We start from the raw sequence: 21,942 nt of genomic DNA on the forward strand, positions 1-21,942 counted from the left end.
ACAGTCTGATGTGAAAATAGTGGAAGATATCTATAACGGCTGCAGATCTACTGTAGTCTTTTACAACATCATTGTATGGGAACAGTGTCACAGCGACGGGATGCATACAAGACAAGCGCTAACAACTGAGTTCATAGAATGACCGGAAGGTAGATACATAAAATGAAAGCAAACTATCAAAAAGATATTTAAAAAATTGAAAACGCAGCCGCAACAAGATGTTATCTATGTTTCGTGGGAGGCAATATATTCTATTTTCTTGTCATTTAATGTGACAGAATGATTGCTGACGCAATTGACGCCTTGATTGTGGATGTAAAATGCTTCCATGATTTTGTACGTAACCTTCTTATGACGACAAAACATTGCTGCCTTTTTGTACTTCAGTGAAAAAATTCGTGCTATAAACCCGGCCGTCATTTTCAAACTTCCTTTCATGCGTACTTTCTTGCTTGCATTTGCACTGAGCGCAGTGGGCACTTTTTTCGCATTTTCATGGTCCATCACCCTCTTGTTCAGTCATTGCCCTATTTGTCCGACGTGAACGGCATGGTATGAGAAAATTCTTTGTCATACCCTGTTTTCCTCACAAAGGACTGAGGGAGAGAGATGGCGCACCTGGCAGCCATCCTTCTTCGATTTTTGTGCCTGCATAAATTGTGTGCACATATTGAGCCGTCAAGGGAAGAAAAAAAGAGGTTCTCGTTATGAGATACATGACGGAAGCCAGTATTCAACCAAACCAAGAAGCACAGGGGACGTTTTTAACGAGATAGCTTTAAAGGCCTCGTTGTCTAGAAAATCCTGCGTCGCCATTGTTACGCCGGCATTGTGAACGAAAAAAAAAAAATTGGCGGTGGTTTAGCTCTGGTTAACTATGGAGTGACGCGATAGCTACAGCTTACCAAGTGGAATTTGCTCAGTTGAATTGCAAAGTTACTCTTTCGGCGCTCCGTTTCTCTGGGCGTTCCTTCTTCATCTTCGCACCACTTGACACGGCGCATAAGCACAGCTGTTGCAGCTCGGTTTCGTCGGCGCGCCGCGCCGTGCCGCCGGCAACAGCGGATGCTCCGCACCACGTGAACAACCACGTGACTACAAAGTGGTGGCGGCGCCGCCACAGGGTGGGAGCGAAGCCACAGGGTAGCGGCGCCGTCACGCTGAAGGCTCGAAGTGGTACCGTAATGTAGCTATCGCTATAAAATCATGCGCATGACTCCCGCAGGTGGTACTTAAAGAGCAACCTGGGAGGCAGGTGGGCCACCTAGATCAGGTGACCTTGCGGCGCCATCACAACCTGCCCAATTTGGCAGGTGGCAGTTAAATTCGTGATTGGTCGCTCGGGACGATCAACCTCTGCCCCACGAAACCCACCGCTGGGAGCACCTGCCATAGCAGGGCATTGGCGCATGCCTAAACCGCTGCACCACTGCGCCAGGAGGAGTATGAGGACTCCCAGAGATCTTTGAATGTAAAGTAGACAATGGCATTCTGCATATATGGGAATTAACCCACTAACCCCTTAAGACATAGCTTAAGTGTCCCTTCATTTTTTTTTTCATTTGCGGTTACGATTACTCGAAAATTAATGCGTAATTATTTCGCGGCTTAAAGATAATTCATAAAAAAGAAGAAAAATCAACAACAAGGCGCCGGTGGGATCTTAACCCGCGGCCTCTGATCAGGTCCGGATTCCACCTGCGATATGTGGTTGTTTGTTTTTTTCTTCTTTCTCATAAATTATCTTTATTTCTTTGAACAATTACACAATAATTTTCAACTGATCAACACCAAAAATGAAAACAAAGCGTCTTCTTCTTCAAAGCATCTTGCTATTGGTAACTGTTAGCTTCCATTGTTTGCACACACTACTCAGTTTGCTAGGAGCGCACAATAAGACGTCGGCGTCGTACCTGCTCGCAACCTCCATGAGACCATGAGACATGATATGCGTATAAGGGACAACAGTCAGTCTTCTCTTCTTTCTCATATAGGGCTGACCACTTAAGCACTTTTCTAAAGCCCTGGAAATTATTTGAGCCAGGTAATGAGCAGCGCATAACCTGTCAACTTGTGTCGTATTGGTGTCAGCAATCCTCTCATGACACGACTTTTTGAGATCAGATGTCAGACACAATACTTTTATGCTTTTTTTATTAGCTTGGAATGACCGGATGAAAAGTTCAATAAAGGTTTAGTATACCTTGGGCGATAACAGCAGCAAAAAATTTCAGGTTCAAGTAACAGTCAGGTATAAAAACTGAAGCTGATTGTCAGTGGGGACCTCGGCTCAGGACTTGAGGCCGCGTCCGTATTTATTGAATACTTTCAGTATATCAACTAGCCTTCTTGAAAAGCTACCTGCATGGGTGATAACCAAATAGTCATCTACATACCTGAAGATACGAGGGTCCAAGTCGTGTGACGCATCGTTTATTCCTCTGTCAACACTGCTAAGGAAGATATCGGTGAGAATCGGTGCAATCCTGGATCCGATGCAAACACCTACTGCTTGCTGTGCCATTGAACCACAATCATTTTCAGCCGCCGCCGTAGCTGAGTGGTTATGGCGCTCGGCTGCCGGCCCGAAAGACGCGGGTTCGATCCCGGCCGCGGCGGTCGAATTTCGATGGAGGCGAAATTCTAGAGGCCCGTGTGCTGTGCGATGTCAGTGCACGTATAAGAACCCCAGGTGGTCGAAATTTTCGGAGCCCTTCACTACGGCGGCCCTCATAACCTGAGTCGCTTTGAGACGTTAAATCCCCCATATACCATAAACAATCATTTACAAGTAGAACGATAGAAATTGCAAAAAGCTTTCCACAGATCCTCCGCATTTGTCAACGAAAGCAAATTCATAATTATCTTGGGTAATGCATCCGTTCCCAGCGTTCATAAACTCACGGTGTGGCAAGGAATAAAACAAATTAACCACGTCCATGTTGTACAACGTGCAAGTTGCCGGGTTTTCTAGCTTGGGATTATCCACCAGCATTTTAGAACATTGTATAAAAAAAGGATCATACGCTTCCAGGGATGCTAGCTGTCTCTTAAGGTTAACCGACACGGCATGCTGCAATGTGCGACGTTCAGAAACAGAAGAGCGGAATGCCCAGTTCATACGTTCTGGCGGTGAACAATACGTCAAGGTGCTGCCCCTTTAACTTATTTGCTGCATTAGTCAGTATTCCCAAGTTATGGTGCATTAAAAGATCAACGGAATCTCACTTTGCCTTGGCGCCCTCAAAGGCTACCGGCTTGAAATTCTTCTCAAACGCTTCGGACGCCTTCCCCGCAAAGGAACCCTCTTGAAGGAGAAAAAGTAACCCTCATTATTGACCATTACTAACCTGAGATCACTTTTCACCTTTTAGGTGCAAAGGAGACACACAGTCTCCTTTGTGTTGCCGCTGTTTCTTTTCATGCTGTCGGCCTTCAACAGCACATCCACGCATTCCTCTATGCACCGCCAGCGCATATCTTCGGGGGCCAGGCGAGTAATGTTTTCCAAAAAAGCCACCTACTATGCCGGATTCAGACGAGGCGTGTCCCGCCGCTGTTGCTTTATTCCCCTACAATGAATGCATACAAACTCGCCCAAATTTCAGGTTTACTCCACAAAGTCAGCAAGAAAATTCCGGTAAGGAACTGTGTCAGGCAGGGAGATACGATCTCGCCACTGCTATTCATTGCCTTTTTATAAGAGGTATTCAGAACTCAGATTGGGAACAGTTGGGGATAAGAGTTAATGCAAAATAACTTAGTAATCTGCAATTCGCTGAGGACACTTCCTTGCCAAATCACTCAGGTGATGAATTGCAAAGCATAATCAAGGACTTAGGCAGGCAGAGCAGAACGCTGGGTCTAAAAATTAGCATGAAGAAAAGCAAAGTAATGTTCAACAGTCTAGGAAGGGAACAACAGTTCACAATTGGTAGCGAGGTGCTGGAAGTGGTAACCGAATATGCCTACTTAGGGCAGGTAGTGACCGCTGATGCGGATCACGGAAGGGTGGTAACTAGAAAAGAAAGAATGGGGTGCAGCGTATTTGATAGGTTCTTTCAGGTCATGAAAGGCAGTTTATCTATATCCCTCTAGAGGAAAGTATACAGCAGCTGTATGTTACCAGTGCTCATCCAAGGGGCTGAAACATGGAGCCTACCGCAAAGGGTTGTACTTAAATTGAGTACAACACAGCGAGCTATGCAATGAAAAATTATAAGTGTAACGTTAAGACACAGGAAACAGGCACAATGAGTGAGACAAAAAACGTGAGTTAATGACACCCTTTTTTAAATCAAGCAGTAGAAATTAGCTTGGGTAGGGCTTGTAATAGAAGGCAAGATAACCGTTGGTCGAAGGGCAGCGGACTGGATACCAAGTGAAGGCAAGCATAGCAAGGGGCGGCAGAACGTTAAGCGGACCGATGATATAAAGAAGCTTGCGGGGATAAGGTGGCCGCAACTGTCACTGGACAGTGTAAATTGGAAAGGTGTGGGAGAGGCATTTGTCTTTCAATGAACGTAGTCAGGTTGCGGCTTGTTATGTTGACCATACAATTATCTGGTCGGTACCATAATGGAATGAAGGTATTTCTGTTTTACTGTCTCATTAGGCTTTTCGAGATGTACAGTTCATTGCTCACGGCTTTCTGGTTGCCTTCTTGCTTTAGTGGTTTTACAGTATTCACCACCGTACCATCACTGAAGGATATGTTATATCAGGAACTGCATTAACGTACGTTGTTGGTTGAGTTGGTGATTGAACATTATAAAGGAGGAGGAGAAAAAGAGGTCGAAAAGTGGGGAGGTTAGCCGGTAGCTGAAACCAGCGTGCTACCCTGCACTGGGGAAAAGGGATGAACGGATACAAAGGTGAGAAAGAAAAGAGAGTGACAGAAAAAGTAAAAGGCCAAAAGGCTTCGGCGAGTAGAGCAATGCGGTCCGAAGTAAGCACGGCAAGCAATGGCACACGCACTGAAAGTCACAGGCTGCCGCAGCTGTAACCTGTACACCTTGAGGGCTGTGGAGCGCTGCGAGCTCAGTAGCACAGATCGAGCGCATTCATTACTAACACAAGTCAGTAAGGCAGTGCAGACGTTCCAGTGTGAAGAAAGGCTGCTTGTCGTTGCGGCATATAATGTAGATGACAACGTAAGACATCCCGACTTTTCGGAACAGTGAAGCTGGAGGGTGCGCTGTACCGTGTATTGGTGAGCTGCAAACACTGTATTGAACAAATACAGCGTCCGCAGTGCATTCTGTGCAGCTGGCGTGTGCAAGCTGCAAAGCAGGACACGCATGATATTCATGATTGTCTTTAGAATTGCAATTACTTGCTCGTCCACGACTTTGGCTGGTTCCTGACCTACTACTCGACCAGCAGTACGGTCAGCACACTGGGTGCGCGATCGCTGTTCCATCATTGAGGGTGTGCAGTGCTCCGGGAGCGATGGCCAAGTCCCTTGTCGATCCCAGTATTGGACCGGAGTTGGGCCTTGTGCTTGATTAGCAATAGGCTCGGCACTTGATAAGTCGCTGCGGGTGTGTATAACTCAGGCAGGGATGGCCAAGGCTAGTCTACGACCACCGTCCCTGCCTCGTCAGTCATCTGGCGCCCGTTCCTTGGAGGAGTATGCGGAGGGGGAGGACTAGCTGCGGAAATTGCTGGACAGTCCTTTCCAATGGTCACCACACTCTTAGAAGGCCCGCGACGAGGGTGGCGACGTCGTCGCACCTTAGCGGCGGCTTCTCTGTGTATGGAATTATGTCTTCGCATTTGTTTAAGTATTGCTCGTTCCCTTTTCAGGCGAGGACAATCTTCTGAGGCAGCGTCATGAGGGCCGCGGCAATTGGCACACTTAAGAACTGTTTCCCGGCAAGCATCACCGCTGTGGGGCTGAGTGCACCGTTAGCACACGATGGAAAAATTGCACACACTACCCACGTGATGCATTTCCGGCTCTAGAGAGGCTGCGGGATGAAAGGCCTTACCCCGTGCCCAACGTTCACGTATGTTGGAATGCAGTCCGCTTGGAAGCATTATGAAAGAATACAGCGCTTAGAAACGACACAGAAGAGAAGAAACACATAACAACGCGGACTAGTAACTGAATACATTTAATATGCAAGCGCAGTAAATGAATGTAAAAAGGCTTGCGCAGGAGCAGGAAAATTCACCAAAAGAAAAGACACTAGGGCTCATCTTCAAGAAATTAGAATACCGGTACAACTGGCGGGTCAGGGAGACTGAAGGTTTGCTGACACAAGATGCCCGCTTGCATGCGATAGCACAGGCTTCGATGATTTTCCTTGTCCGCGCACCGGGGTAATGCCTGAGGATGACACGCCGATAAAAAAGTGGCAAACAGCCTCTGCAGTTTCTGTTGCTGTTGGGGGCGACAGCCTCTAGGGACGAAGCATGCTCTCTTAGGCTATCAATTAAGCGTAGCCCCGTTTGCCCAAGATATAAGGCGCCGCACGAAAACGGCACTTCGTAAATATGCGTGCGGCATGCAACAAAAGGCATTTCATGCTGCTTGCGGCATACAACAGGGTGAGGCCCTAAAAAGTCTACTTTCCTGCACAACCGTTACAGCAAAGAAGGTAGTACAAATGAAAATAAAACTGCCTATGTTATGAAGTACTGCTGTCTCACTTTTCTAGAGCCTATTTCTGTGCATTGTGTACTCGATGCTAGTGTGGGATGATCTACGCCCGAACAGTTTCCTTGACTTCGGCTCAATATTTTTTCCTGTTTTGCCCTAGAACTTACAGGCTGATGTACATGTTCCTTTTCAAGGATCCACACTGGGTTTTTGTAGCTGTACTCATTGTGTTTTAAATCGGTTCTTTAGGCTTTTGATGAGACCAAAGAATTCGTTTACGCAATGACAAGCCGCCAAGTCATTTTAAAGGTGACGACGGCAATAATTGTACACATATCATATTTATAATGCACATAAAATTGTGCAGGGCGTATATATGGCAAGGAAACACTCAGATAATACAAATGCACTACTTTTAGTGCACACCGAACTCTATTTAGGGGCAGGATACATGAGAGATAGGAAACGCACTCTTCATCTTCAGGCAGTGATGCGTTTTCTTAACCATAGGTGCAACCCAGCCCTATACATGAAAAAGAAACGAAAGCACGCTAAGCTAAAGGGCACTTATATCACAACATAGCTTCAGCTACTACCTGCGGCTACATGCATTCGTTGCTTTTCCTTTTATTTATGTACAAGGTAGCGCAATTTTTCTGTTCATTTCACTTCCGTAGACATTCCCATAGGCCGAAGCTCCGTGCGCAATTCTCCTGCATCCATGCTTGTACGCACACTTTGCAGCGAATTTCTTTCACTTTTTCTCCTGCACAGCGTGGCCTCTTTGCCCGTGTCTCTTGAACAAGTCTCTCAGACCAGTACTCTTGGTACCGCTTTTTATATGCATGGTTTATTCTGGTGTTCTCCATCCAAGCCTTTTCGCCAGCTTAAGGGCCTCGGCGGCTGCTTCCAACTTCTTAGACTTTCCATGGTGTACATGCTTTAGCACGTCCTTTTTTTTCTCTAAACATTCGCTTGAAAAGCACCCAACGCACTTCAACTTTACTTACTTTGCGGGAGTGTGGTGCGCGACAATATGAATGTACGGCATAACATAGCTCTTCCAAAGTTGGTCTTCTAGTTCTAAGAACGTGTAAAAGAATTCTGAGGTTTCACCTTAGTTTTCTAGGTGGCACGAAATTTTGCACAGACCATGCCAATTTAGACTGGTTTTTCTGGAAAAGCTTTCAGCAGTCGCTCACAGTCGCCCCAAATAGCGACGTGAATATTTTTTCCTTGCTTCCTTTATTGGCTTCCAACGTTTAAAATTTCATCCCACAGTTAATTATGGCGTCAACTATTTCTGAACATGTACGGTAATACAACGTGGAGTGCGGACTTTTTCGCGGTAATCTCTTGTCTTCTGCTCTTGAAAGCAATTCGTCTCTGAGGCGGGTAACTATCCTTAACTTTATGCGGATTAGGAAATATTAAATCAGAGTTAAAGGGCAACAGTGACAAGTTTTTTGTCGCGTTCGCATCTGAGCAGCAATCCTCTTTCATGTTCTCAAGCGTGCCGATCAAAGGAGGTTCATTAAAGCTCCTGTTACTTGCCAGAACTGACTATCTTGTTTGTGGGTTCTCGACAAAATGGAAATGGATAGCGTAATGCAGCAGACGGCAGACCCTGAACACCTAGCACAAATTCCAAATCTGACCCAGAGAAGTGTGAATCGATATCTCATGGTGTCTTGCACATATGCTAGAACTTTGTGCGCCATTGTTAATTTCTTTCATCAAATCCCGAAAAGCCGCTATTATTTCAAAATAGCCCTCAGAAAACCTTGCCACACCTAGAAGGTGGTTGAGTTTGTTGCTTCGATGCTATCGCGTTTTGCAAATTATGAAACGATATTGTTGTTCAGGTCGGGCGTCTACTCGCAACACAGCCATCAGGGTCTATTTTTATCCCGAGTGGCTCGGCGGAGAGCTCCTTCATGCTCATGCCTATATCCCTAGCTAGCTTTTGCGCAGCAACACCGTGTCTCCCTCAAAGGAAATCTGAGTGCCAGGTCTGGTATCTGGTATCTTGAGGACAGTTATTCTGCTATATAGGTGCTCCTGTAAAAATCTGATAGTCTTTTGGTGAGCAGATTAGGGACACTCGCGAAGAGGTGCTCCCAGAAAACATTGCTCACAAAATGTGTGTCCAAGAGAACTGCAATTTCTCGCAAGTTGTTTTTGTTTGGAGAACAAAGGGCATTGTAATTAACTTGACTATTAATGCAGAAAGCTTTTTTGACATTCCAATTCGAAATAATTTCTCTCCTTTTGTTTAATGGTATTTTATGCAGCAGGGCCTTTAGGTCAATGACGAGAAATTGGGATATTTCTAGGCCGCAGTCCTACAGTGCCACTTCAAGTGCTTGCGGGTTGGAACATCCAGCAGCATTAAGCTTTTGGCTTTTTTTTGCAATGCTCGTTGACCATAATGCCTTCGTTGAGTAGCATTGTAGTTTGTCGCTATTTCAATTTTCCATTTTGCTTCTCAAGGTTAAGAAACTTGGCATTACCGGCAGAGATGATGTCTGAGATCATTTATTTTTTTTTCTGAAACCGTTGCTACATTTCAAGCTCTTTTTTACAGCAGAAATCATGATTTCACTATGAAGTCTCCTGTTGTCGTTTCTGGTGGGCTACATTGAGTCTCGAAGACAAACTTTATGAACCTCTTCTTGTTTAGGAAGGACGCTTTTGGGCGGCCTGTAAACACCTTAACGCCTATCGGGAACATTGCACGGTGACATAAACCGGTCCTCAGAAAACGTGCTTATAACGGAAAGCCTGAAATTCAGCAGCAAAAATGATTGGACAGCTTTAAATAATGTCTTTCGAAGAAGGTCGTTTCCATGTATTATTTTATAGCTCTAAGTGGTGAGCGTGAATCTGACACTGCAACGGTCGAAGATAGCAGACAAGTTTCTTTCTTTGTCTTGCTTGGACATCTCGCAGAACTATAAATAAACGAAATAAATATGAGCTAATTTTACGAACAGGAAGCCAAAGCAGTAGCGTGGACAGGAGCACTCAGTCTGTAAAACAGGTCACATGGCGTTAAAGACAGGCCGAAACAACGAGAAAACAAAACAACAATAGAACAACCAAAGTAGAGCTCTAAAAAATTAATAACGAATAATTGCATTACAATGTGCCACCACTGATCTCTGTGACGAAAAAACCTGCAAGGTTTTACAACTTCTGACGTGTTATACCCTTAATTCTTACTGGAAACTCAATCGCGAAATTGTTCCTAAGTTTTGTTTCCCGCAGCGACCAAGCAGACGGAAGTGGAGCCTGAAGAAGTCCTCTTCCTTACGGAGTAGCCATTTTTTTTCTAATGCTTGACCTTTTCCGTGAGAAGCCCATAGAAAAATATCCTGGTCAAGGTTCACCTTCAGGAGTCCGCTTGATCAACGGCAATTGGACAGCTTTTTCTGAATTTCGTAGAGGATCTCTTCAGAGGCAGACTGGAGGCGTCGATTCGAAGGTTTCCTTGGGGATGTGTACTCGTGCGGACAGGCTTCGTTGAAATTTCTTTAGGCTTCAGGGTTGAATAGCATTTGGAGTACCCTTTCTATTTGGTCAGGTACTCTTTGAGCTAAATGAAAGAGAAATGAAGACGTTTTGTCGACTATAGGAAGCGCTTTCATTTATCTGAAGATGGGGAGAGGTGAAACCAAAAGTAGGAAATTGAAAGTGACTCTCAGCATTTTTCTTCCTTTGATGCTTAATAGGCTTATAATATCCACAAGCTCAAATGAGGTTATGCACCTTATTATAAGGAAACCTTGCGTGTTATCTCAATAAAACAAACATGTGACGCTGTAAATATAAAGGCAGCAAAGCATCCTCAAGGCTAATATAAATTTTCCGTAAAATTTTCGACAATAATATTATATTGAACAAACTGTATTTACAGTGCCAAAGTACTACGCATAATATTTTTAGCAACAACAGAAGCGCAAAAACATTTTTACAACATTTCAGTGAACAGTAAGTACAAGAAGTAATGCATTTTAGTAAATGATACCTAGTTGTGCTGCTCGGAATCTGGTCCAGTGCACTTGAATATCGAAATGGCGTTTACACTTATCTTGGTAATATTTACAAACACTTCCTAAAACAAGTGAAAGCAGTCCCAACTCACAGTAAAGATGTGTGCGCAATGTGTGAGCAGAGTAAAGATAAGTGACCCTAAATATTGTTAAGGAAAGTAGGCATACGGTAGGGAATACAAGTCCCTTTGTGTAAATGTTGGAGGCTTCACACAGACCTAAAGCAGATCACAAAATACTATACGCAATTCATTTCTGTTGTTCTGTTGCTATATTGGAAATAGGGAAAGCTTTTCATAGCGCCTTTTTAAACAATATCTGAAAGATCATTGCTTAAGTTTAAAACTGTGCTGCAGATAGAATAAATGTAATTGTGATTAAGTTGATGGCTGCACATACTAAAATCAAACTACAAGTAATGATTTATCGTACTCAGTAGTGCACCACAAATATTTAAAGGTTTTATTGTTACAATATTCATACACAAAAGCTAACGACTTACCGTTTTACTGATGACTCTCTCGACGGAGTGGTACAGCAGTTTCTTCCGGCAGAAAAGTGAAGCTGTCGGGAGTTGCAGAATATGGACAAATGTGCTTAAGAGAGAGAGAGACTCTTTAATGAAGAAACAGAGAATTTAGCCGGCGTTTCAATATCGCTGGCATGCTACTCTGCGTAGGGAGGGGAATTTGGGAGATAAAGACTGAAGGAGAGCAGCGTGGAAGAGGAGGAAAAAAAAAACTGCCGATCAATGCTTCTGCTTGAAAAAGCCTACGTTGAAGGAACCTTGCGCTACTGTCTACCAGTGCTTCAAATATTATCTACATCAAGCAATAAGACTCTCAATGCCGCACGGAACAACTGCCTGCGAATATGTCTTGGCCTCCCAAAGGGTTCCTCTGCATCAGGAACAGTAGCGGAGGCAGGATGTCTCCCACTAGAGGTAATTGCCGCCCAGGAAACTATGCGTACCCATCTCCGCCATGTCCTGCAAGGGAAGAAGCACTTCCTACACCGTGTCCACCTAACTCACAGCAACTCTAGCTTTGGCCAGGCAGTGCAGCTCCTGCCCCTTCCTACTATTAATCAGCCTCAGAAACTACTACCTCTGGCCTTTCCTCCATGGACACTTTCTCCTCTAAAGGTGAAGAAGTCTGTTCCAGGTGTGAATGCAAAGAGCCGCATGCCACAGGCAGCACTTCTGCAAGCTACTCTCGCCTACTTAATCGAAGAATATACGCAGCACACCCATATCTTCACCGATGGTTCAACTACTAAAAAAACTTCTTCTTGTGGCCTTTATGTGCCCTCAACAGGCCATGCCCTTTCTTACCGGCTGCAGCGGAGGACCTCCTCTACAACAGCTGAGCTTCACGGCATTAAGGAAGCTGTTTCTTACATCCTGCGCCGAACCGCCGGCCGTTGGGTTATTTTCACCGATTCAAAAGCATCTCTGCAGATCCTGGCCAACCTGCTGAAGAAAACGAATCACCAGCCAGTTTCCCTGGACATTGGGTATATCCATCATTTAGCTATTGCCGCAGGCCACTGCATAACATTTCAGTGGGTACCTGCTCACTGTGGCATTATGGCTAATGAAAAAGCAGATGAAGCGGCCCGTAAGGGCCACCAACATCAGAGATACATTCGAAGTTTTCTCACGAAATCTGATGCGTCCCAAATGGCTAAAAGTTTTGTGTACGAAGAAACGTATCGGCTTTGGAGTTTGCCGACACATCAGTACCAATTTCTTCACTCAATCGACCCACATCTTAGATCAAGACTCTCACCCAGAATTCCTCGACAACTCGAAACACTTTATGACCGACTTCGTCTGAATGCTGCATATACAAATGGCCTGTGATACCGTTTTGGACAAATGAACAGTCCGCATTGTGACAACTGTGCTTCGATAGAAACTGTGGAACATATCCTGCTTGAGTGCCCTGCGTATGCTAACGAGCGTGCGTACTATGAACATTGCATGCAGAAGCTCTGCCCAGTGCCCCTAACAATGGACAAAGTTTTAGGCCCCTTAGCCTGCTTCAGGCAACAGAGACTTGCAATGAACTTTCTTTTTACATATTTAAAAGACATTGGACATCTCGATAAGCTCTAAATTCACTTGCAGGTTACCTTCATGCATTCTTCTTGCAGTGAACTTCGTCAGCCCATTCGTCGGACTATGCACTCCATCATTCCATAGGTTACATCAATACTCGCCACTGCATGCGCTTAAGCATCTCAGTGGTGCTGGAATTATAGCACGCCAGCGAACATGTTCACACAAAGACAGCGCCAAGGAACCGTGATTTCGTGGCATGCTCACGCTCTTTACCCTGTTGTCACAAGACGCCGGTCCGAAACTACACGCCACCAAAGAATTGTCCTTCTGGAATTGTGCTTTGCCTTACGTCGAAACAGGTCGCGTGTAAACCAAAGCTTTCGTCCCTTTGTTTGCAGCAGAGAGAGACCTCTCCCTGGTGCAAACAGAGTGACGTCAAAGGGGCAAGACCCGATGGGTAAAATCGCCCACTTTTGCTTCTAAACTGCGTTTGCACGTCTCAAGCATCTGCTGCCCCTCCCGGCCAGAAGACGTATTCTGGAAGGCGTATTGCCAAACCATATCCTGTATGCTCACTCAAGCAGACTATACGGCCAAGAGTGCGATCACGTGACATTACGTCACTTCCGTCGACAACAAAAATAGCTTCTTTATGCTAGCCCAGTGTATCCGCGATATGGATACTTCTACACGATTCAAAAGAAGTGGTTCCAAGGACCTTTGCAAACCGCCTCGTTGGATGCTCGATATGCGTTGGCGCTGAAGCATCTAAGGCAATCACGCGCGAAACTCAAGGTGTAGGAAAAATGCTTTTTGCTGGAATTTACAAATGTGAAAACCTATCAGTAGTGTAGATGGCCTAAAACTTTAGTTTGTGTTTGTTAGTAATGCGAAAGTGAAGAAACTTTAAAAAAGACTATTACTGAAAGCTTTAAAGAGATTCAGGTAACCTCAGCAACCCTCCTTACCCCTCCAAGAATCTCGAAGCTCAAAACCCATCAACAAAAAAAAACCTCAGCCCTCTTCTCAGGAATGAGAAAATGATTGAGGTGTACCACCATATGCAGGAAGGTGCAGGGTCCGAATATAAAGTTATTCAAGGAGACCTGCTTCTCTTAAAAAAGCTAAAAACATTTGTGATATCAATAAATGCATCTTGACTGAAATCAATGCCGGGTGAAGGGGAATGTGTTCTTTGCAGGATCGAGTAAAATACTTTTTCCTTAGTGGCTCAAGTTGTGTGCATGAGAATAGGATGTGATGTACTGTAATTTCATCTCCGCATTTTTCGCAGATAGGCTTGTCTTTTTTTTGTGAATAAGAAGTTGCGGGTAAGGTGTGCATGTCCAATACGGAGACGGCATAAAATTACTTCCATGAAACGTTCCTGATGACTACAGGTTTTCCATTCGCCCAATACGGTCTTTACCAAATGGAGTTTGTTATTTACCTCTCTGTCTCAGGTTTCTTGCCATTTAGCGTTGAAATTACTGTGTATTAATTTCATGCAGTCTCTATGGAGCAAGCTGACTTTCACGATTGCACGACTGCCAGCCTGTGCAGCGCATTTGTCGGCTCTTTCATTACCATATATTCAAACATGGCTCGGTATCCAGCAGACCTTTATTATATATCCCTGTGTTATGTGACTTTTTCTATGTTGTATAATATGTTTCCTATGAATGGCTCAACTTCGCTTATGCAGTTTAATGCCGTGAGCACTCTAAGTAAATCTGTGCCGATTATACTGTTTTTAATGTTATTCTTTATTATTATGCATACAGCTACAGAGACAGCATAACATTCCGCTGTAAAAATGAATGCACTGATTGCAGCCTAACTATTTTTTGTCATTTTCCTTGTACGACTGCGCTGGGTAATGTGCTCGTGTGGTGTTTGTTTTTTTCGGAGGTGTGTTAACGTGAAGCCATATACAGTGGAAAGGCTTTACCATGGTGGCAGTGGGTCTTGCCTTGAGGCGACATCAGGAAGGATATCTAGTATTTCCAAGTTTTGGCAAATGTTCTCGAAGCGGGGAAGCAAATGTCTGACTGAGTGGGGATTGTTTTTTAACAGTGTCCTGGAGGCGCGCTTGGTAACTATGGGATAACAGACATGCTTTGGGAGTGAACGAATTTTTAGGACATATGTGCATGCGAGCATACTTCTGTCTGTAAGGGAGGGCTTATTGATTTCGACGTAGACTATTTATGCGGGATGTTCTGTATGCGCCAGTCGCAAGATGTAAACCTAGGTTATACACTGGGTCAAGTTGCTCTAGATATGACGGCCTCGCGGACCCGTACACGACACATCCATAGTCTAGGGTAGAACGTACTACAGACCAATAGATTTGTAGAAGATATGTTCTAAAAGATACTCAGCGTTTTGATGACAGTACTTTTATTATAGTCAGGTATTGGGAGGCTTTATTTTTGGTGATGTTTATATGTGGCACGAATTCCTCACAAATGTGAGGAATTTTTTGGAACGGGTGGAACTTAGGCGTACGTGGAACGAGCGCTCAGACAGAAATTCCTTTATACAGTTCAGCATCCTTTTACGGATCCCTATGTCTGCAAGGTCGCGCAGAATCCCAAACCTGCATGTGGTAACACAAGAATTAAAAGACTAGCGCATATAACAGAGACACAGACAAAGAAGTAGACAGGACGAGCGCTAAACGAACAACTTGTCGTTAAAACAAACAAAAGGTGGATGAGAGGTAACACTTAACTAACGCTACAAAGTCATTTACAGAAACCCCGCTGCTATTTTGGAACTTAACAGCCCCCAGCTGGGGGGCTATTTTAGAACTTAACAGCCCCCCAGCTGGGGGGCTGTTAAGTTCCAAAATAGCAGCGGGGTTTCTGTAAATGACTTTGTAGCGTTAGTTAAGTGTTACCTCTCATCCACCTTTATTTGTTTTAACGACAAGTTGTTCGTTTAGCGCTCGTCCTGTCTACTTCTTTGTCTGTGTCTCTGTTATATGCGCTAGTCTTTTAATTCATGATGAAACACCAACTAGCCCAGCTTTCCGCCTTGAATGGTAACACAAACCTTCTCCATATCAAAGAATACTGCTAGACAGTGTTGTTTAAGTATGAATGCTTCTCTAATTGTATTTTCGAGGCAGACGAGATGGTCAGTTGTTGAACAAGATTTTTTTTTAGCCCAACTTGGTGGATGACGAGAAGTTTAAGAGATTGAAGAACAAAATCAGCCTGGTATTCACAACACTTTCAAACAATTTAGCGAGACAGCTAGTAAGGGCTTTTGGTCTATAGCTACTCGGGGACGTTGGTGGCGTTCCAGGTTTTAGGAATGGTACTATAATGGCTTTTTCTTACTCCTCAGGTATTTTTTCTTCTATGAATATTTTATTAAAGAAATTCAAAAGTGCTTCTATGGCAGGCTGGGAAAGATGGGCAAGCATTTCATAGTGTATTTGGTCGTGTCCAGAAGCAGTTTTTTTGCCGGCATACAGCAGTTTATTTTTTGGAGGGTAATTACACTATTGTATTTTTCATCCGCACCTCCACTCGGGTGCCTCTGTTTTTCGGCCGTGCTATTGTATTTGAGAAATGACTGGCCGTAGTGTGAACTTGAAACTGCAGCAAAGTGCTCCCCCAATATGTCTGCCTGTTCTATATTTGTTTGTGTATCGGGTGTTGTCAAAAAAGGAACTGTGAAGGGTGAGTAGCTACCATTTAATTTTAGATCTTTCTCCCACATTTTTTTCAATGGGGTTGAACTATTTATAGAAGACACGTAACTTTCCAGGATAATTTTTTGGCATTGCGCCAAATATATCCGGCTTGTGCCCTCGCATTTCTGAAAAGAATAATGTTCTCGTGTGTTGAGTATCTGCGAAAGACTCCCCAGTCTTTATTCTGTTGTTTTTTTGCTTCTTTGCATTCACGTGTGTACGACACTTCGTAGTTCTGGCGGACCACTCCTGTGGATATTGGAATTGATAGATGTGCGGCAGTAAGAACGCATGTTGTAAACATTTTATTGATTTAGTTTACGCTGATATTTTCTAAAGCAATATTCTCTAAACTGGCCTTTTCTGTAAACAATTCCCAGTCAGCTGCATGTAACTTCCAACGCCGTGGTTTGGTTGCAATGACAGCTGGCGAGGATGAAAGGCTTATGACAGGAAATCGTCGCTTTCATACAGGTTGTCAAGAACATCTCATTTAAAAGTGGTAAAAACACTTGAACAAAAAACAAATCTAGGCAGCTCATTTTCCCTATGCTTGGAGAACAGTGACTGTGTTTGCCTGATTTCAGGAGGCAGACATTGTTGCAGAGCATAGAATCTAAAATCCGGCCTCTGATGTCCGTTTGCTCACTTCCCCAAAACGAAGAGTGAGCATTAAAATTCCCAACTAAAAGATTGTTCCGGCAGTTGTATTAAAAGACTTTCTCAATAGTGAAGTGTGATGGGTAGGTGAGGTTCAATGTATATGGAACATACCGCTATTGTTTTGAAATCGAGGGCTGAGAGAAACGGGTTATATGAGGCTTTAAGGTCGATTCTCCGAGTTGCAACGCCCCCCTGAACCACAATAGCGGCATCTATTTGAGTTCGCTCGATCGCAGCGAAAGACTTGGTACTTTTTAAGAATATTTTTTTGTGGTCCTAGGCTGGTTTCCTGGAGAAAGAGTGTTACCGGGGAGAATAAAATTTAAATATCCGTTACGTCAGTGCAGTTTAAAAGTCCACAACCTTTCCATTGAACTAGACAATTCATAATTGCAGAATACTAGATAAGTTTTAGAAATTAGGTTTGTGGGTCTTTTAAACCTGTTATAGGGACTTAATTCCTTTTTTTTGGGCTCAAGAGAATTTTGCCGCCGCTTCGGCGGAGGCGAGGGAGGAGTTGCGTCCATAACCTCATGAGGGGTGCTGGAGGACCGCGGCTTCTCCGCGGGTGTGTTCGTTTCAGACCTCCCCGACGGGGGGAACTCGTGCGGGATGCCGACCCATGGACCGGCGCTCCCTGCGTGGGGGGTGACAGAGCAGCCTTCACTGTCCCTGCCCGGGGCGTGGATGGCCCTGCCATCGGCTCGGTAGAAGCGGCCTCAGCAGGTGCCGGAGTGCTGTGTGGTGCTACGCCCCTGCGCACCACCTCAGCAAAGTTGGGTTTTGCTGTGAAGGAGAATGTGTGTGTAAGCGCAAAACGCCTCCTCGCTTCCTTGAATGCAATGTTTTACTTTGTCTTTATGGTGATTATCTTTATTTCCTTTTTCCAGGACGGACAGGCAGCGCGCAGCGCGGGGCTGCGTCACATTCATCAGAATGGTGATCCTTCGAAGCACATTTTGCAGAAGTTTTGCGGCCGCGAGAAACCTGTGAGCCATGGCCGAACCTTTGCCATTTGAAACATCCGCGTGGGTTGGGTATATATGGTCTTACATTTATTTTCGTGTAGCCGACTTCAGTGCTTTCAGGCTGTGTGCTGGTGTTTAAAGTGAGAATCAGGTGTTTCGTGTCTATTCCCTTGATATCCTTCCGGATCTTTATCCGCTGAACATTTATGACATCTTGGTTGGAAAGGCCTGCAAGCATTTTCTTTTTTCAGAAAGGTGGATGAAGTCGATTTTAGATATGACTCCTCTGACTGTGTTTAGAGATCGGTGTCACGTGACGGAGCCAGGAATCTTCCCTGTAGATACAATGTTTGCAAGCTTTAAAATCTGGACGGTGTCACGTAGCTCGATCAGCAAGTCGCCGCTGGCCAATTCTGATATCTTGTACCCAAGGCCCAAGGTATATGTCAGGCACTTTACTACCAAAAACGGGGATACAGATTTTGCTCGTTTTTCTTCTGCTTGGCTATGGATGACATGAAACTTCAGAAATGATCTTTCTTTTCTGATAAAAATTGTCTGCCTCGTTTCGGTCTCTTTTTAGAGAGCGATCAGGTTTGGAATGAAGTGGAGCCATAAAAAAATTAAGTTTTTCATCCATGATGCCAGCCGCCCACCATGGAGCCCAACGAGGGGACGGGGCAGGAACTTGGCAGCAAGTCCTGCCCACGGCAGCTGTACACCTCAATTATAACAAAATATGACACAACTCAGGGTAGTTGGTCACAACAGGTTAACCCTCGCCGCAAAGAAGGGAAAAAAGTAATTAAGAGAGGAGAAGACAGGACAGTTGTGAGAAAAAATGTAGAAAAGGGAAAGATTAAGGGGAGGATAGGAAAAGGCGACTGCCGATTTCACCCCGTAGGGTCAGGCCGGAGGTGCCGTCTACAGGAAGCTGGGGCCAAAGTGCTGCGTTGCCTCCGCCGAGGGGCCTTAAAGGTCAAAACTCCTGGCATCGGCTCAACCACCAGGATTTCCTTTTCCCCGGACACGGCAATGCCACACACCATCATCCCTCTCCGGGAATATCCCTTCGGATTCTCGGGAACCGGTGGCGTCGCCACTCGCCAATTCCTGCAAGCTGCAGACGCCCCCCTTGCGGGAAAATACTCGATATGCGTCGTCCAACTGTCTTTAAACCGTCTCAAGACATACACGGTGGCGATGTCACCAAGCCTTTATTTGGAGCCGTTTGTAGCTTTTGCAAGCGTTCCTAATTCTATCGAGGATCACCGTGGACAGCGGAGAGTAACAGCTGCTCACGGGAAATTTCCAGTGCGTGCGCAAGATGCACAGCACACTGACAAGTGTAAGCGTAGTAGAAGTGCCTGCAATAGAAGCGAGTGCTTTTCTGTCAAGGCAGCGAAAGTGCACATGGGAACCTCACTACGCAGGCCATGTTTTACCTAATGCTGAAAGGAACTTGGCGTTGTGCGGCTGGTCGCATCCGTTGCGATCGTTCCAGTGACCGCATCCGAAGTGACCACACGTTGTTTCTGCTATATTCGTTACCGATTTTGATCGCAGTTCCTGTGGCTACTGTGCATCAAAATACGCTGAAAGTTACACTGCCCCCAAACGTACAATAACGAGTTCAGAACGACGACGCGATTCTTATTGCGAATTCTCGATCAGGGCAAGCATACTGACTTCAACAAGCAAGGATGCAGTACAGGCTGCTAACAACCGTCCGTCATTACAACCGAGATAGTCCCATTTTTCAAATAACTCAGATTACATACTTTAACTTATTAGTCAGTTATTTGCACTGTCTAAAAAACACCAACGGCAACTATAGTGTTCTGTTGTGTTGTGTTTATGGCACATAGGCAACTGAGGCCATCATGAGCCAAGAACAAGGTATAGGAAAAGTCTTTTTTAGAATATTATAGAAATGTTAGAATCATCTCTGCTCTAGGGGCCCTCAAACGTTAATATTACCCAGTGAACACATACACAAATTTTAGAAATGGCTACAAGTAAAAGCTTTAAAGAGGGCCGGGTAACCTCAGTAGATTTCCTTGGCTGCGCAAGGGTATCGAGGCTCCCAACCAATTCAAAATAAAAACCTCAGATTTCTTCTCAAGCATGAGAAAGTGGCTGAGGTGTACTAAAATTCAAGCAAACCAGTGGGTGAAAACTTAGTACCTTGAGAAATCCCGTTTCGTTAAGAAAGCTAAAAACACATGATATATCAACAATTGCATCATCTCCTAAAAGCAGTGCGGGATGAAAAGGAATGCATTTATTATAAAATTCAGTAAAATACGTTTTTCTCAGTCCTTCCAGTGCCACACAAGAGAATAAAATGTGGTTGACCATGAGTTCTCCGCACTCTTGGCAAACAGGTTTGTCTAGTTTTTTTAGTAGGAAGTTGTGCGTAAGGTGCGTGTGGCCTATTCGGGGACGGCATAAGACCACTTCCTTGAAACGTTCTTGATGCACACACGACTTAAATTCACGTAAAACTGGTTTTACCAAGTGTAGTTTATTATTTGCCTCATTGTTTTAAGCCGACTGCCATTTTTTTCTTAGATTCCTTGCTACTAATTTCATGCAATCATTAAACGGTTTATTTACTTTCTGTATTTCCTTGCCACGAGCTTTACCAGCACACACATCTGCTCTATCATTGCCTTTTATTCCCACATGACACGAGACCCAGCAGTTTTATATTTTGTCCTTCAGCTGTGGCAGTTACTATGTTGTGTATGATGTAACCAAGCAGAGGGGAGCTTGCATTTTTAGAATGGAGAGCTGTAAGTACGCTTAATGAGTCTGTGTAAATAATCTCATTTTTGAGGTTCTCACTTAGAATTTTTTCTATGGCCACACATACTGCGTAGCACTCCGCGGTGAAGATGGAGGAACACTGTGGTAGTCTTACTATTTCCTCCGAATACCCTCGCACCGCTGCGCTTCCTACGCAACTATCTGTTTTTGATCCATCAGTATAAAATCCTGCAAAACTATTGTATTTTTCTTCAACGGCATGGAATTCTTGTATATTGGTTGCTGTGGAGTTAGTTTTTTACGGAAATATATAAGAGTGAGGTCACAGATTGCAGGAAAATTGAACTATGGAGGCAGTGGACCATGTCTTCGAGCAATGCCAGGTGATGCATCCATTACGCCGAGGTTTTTGCACATATCTTCAAAACGCAGGAGAAGTGGCGTTGCAGCTAATGGTTTGTTAAATAGTGTTCTAGATGGACACTTTGTGACTATTTGTTGACAGATATGTTTCGGTAGTGAATGAATTTTTAAAATGTACGAGCATGTAAGCTTGGCTCTTCTGTCTGTAAGTGATGGTTCGTTGGTTTCCACATAAAGACTGTTTATGGGTGACGTCCTGTATGCACCGGTGGAAAGACGCAAACCTTTATTATGCACTGGATCCAGCCGTCTAATGTGCAATTGCCTTGCTGATCCATAAACTATGCATCCATAATCTAATGCAGAGCGTACTACAGAGCGATGAATCTGTAAAAGACAAGTCCTATCTGAACCCCATGTTTTCGTGGGAGTACGTTTAGTATATTCATAGTTTGGAAGCTTTCTTTTTAAGGTGTTTATGTGGGGTAGAAATGTTAGCTTTTGTCGAAAATTATTCCTCGAAATTTGTGCCCATCTTTAACTGGTAATGCAACTTCATTTAGATACAGGCAGGGATCAGTGTGCAGTCCTCTTATAAGCGAGAACAGAACAGCTACTGACTTTTGCGTGGAAAACTTGAAACCATTTTTGTCTGCCCATGTTGTTAGCTTTACTGTCAGCTGTATTTGCCTCTCACACGATGTAACGCTAGAGGATGTGCAAGCAATCTGGAGATCGTC

The sequence above is a fragment of the Amblyomma americanum genome, chromosome 1, assembly GCF_052857255.1.
Source record: "Amblyomma americanum isolate KBUSLIRL-KWMA chromosome 1, ASM5285725v1, whole genome shotgun sequence".
Classification (NCBI taxonomy): Eukaryota; Metazoa; Arthropoda; class Arachnida; order Ixodida; family Ixodidae; genus Amblyomma; species Amblyomma americanum.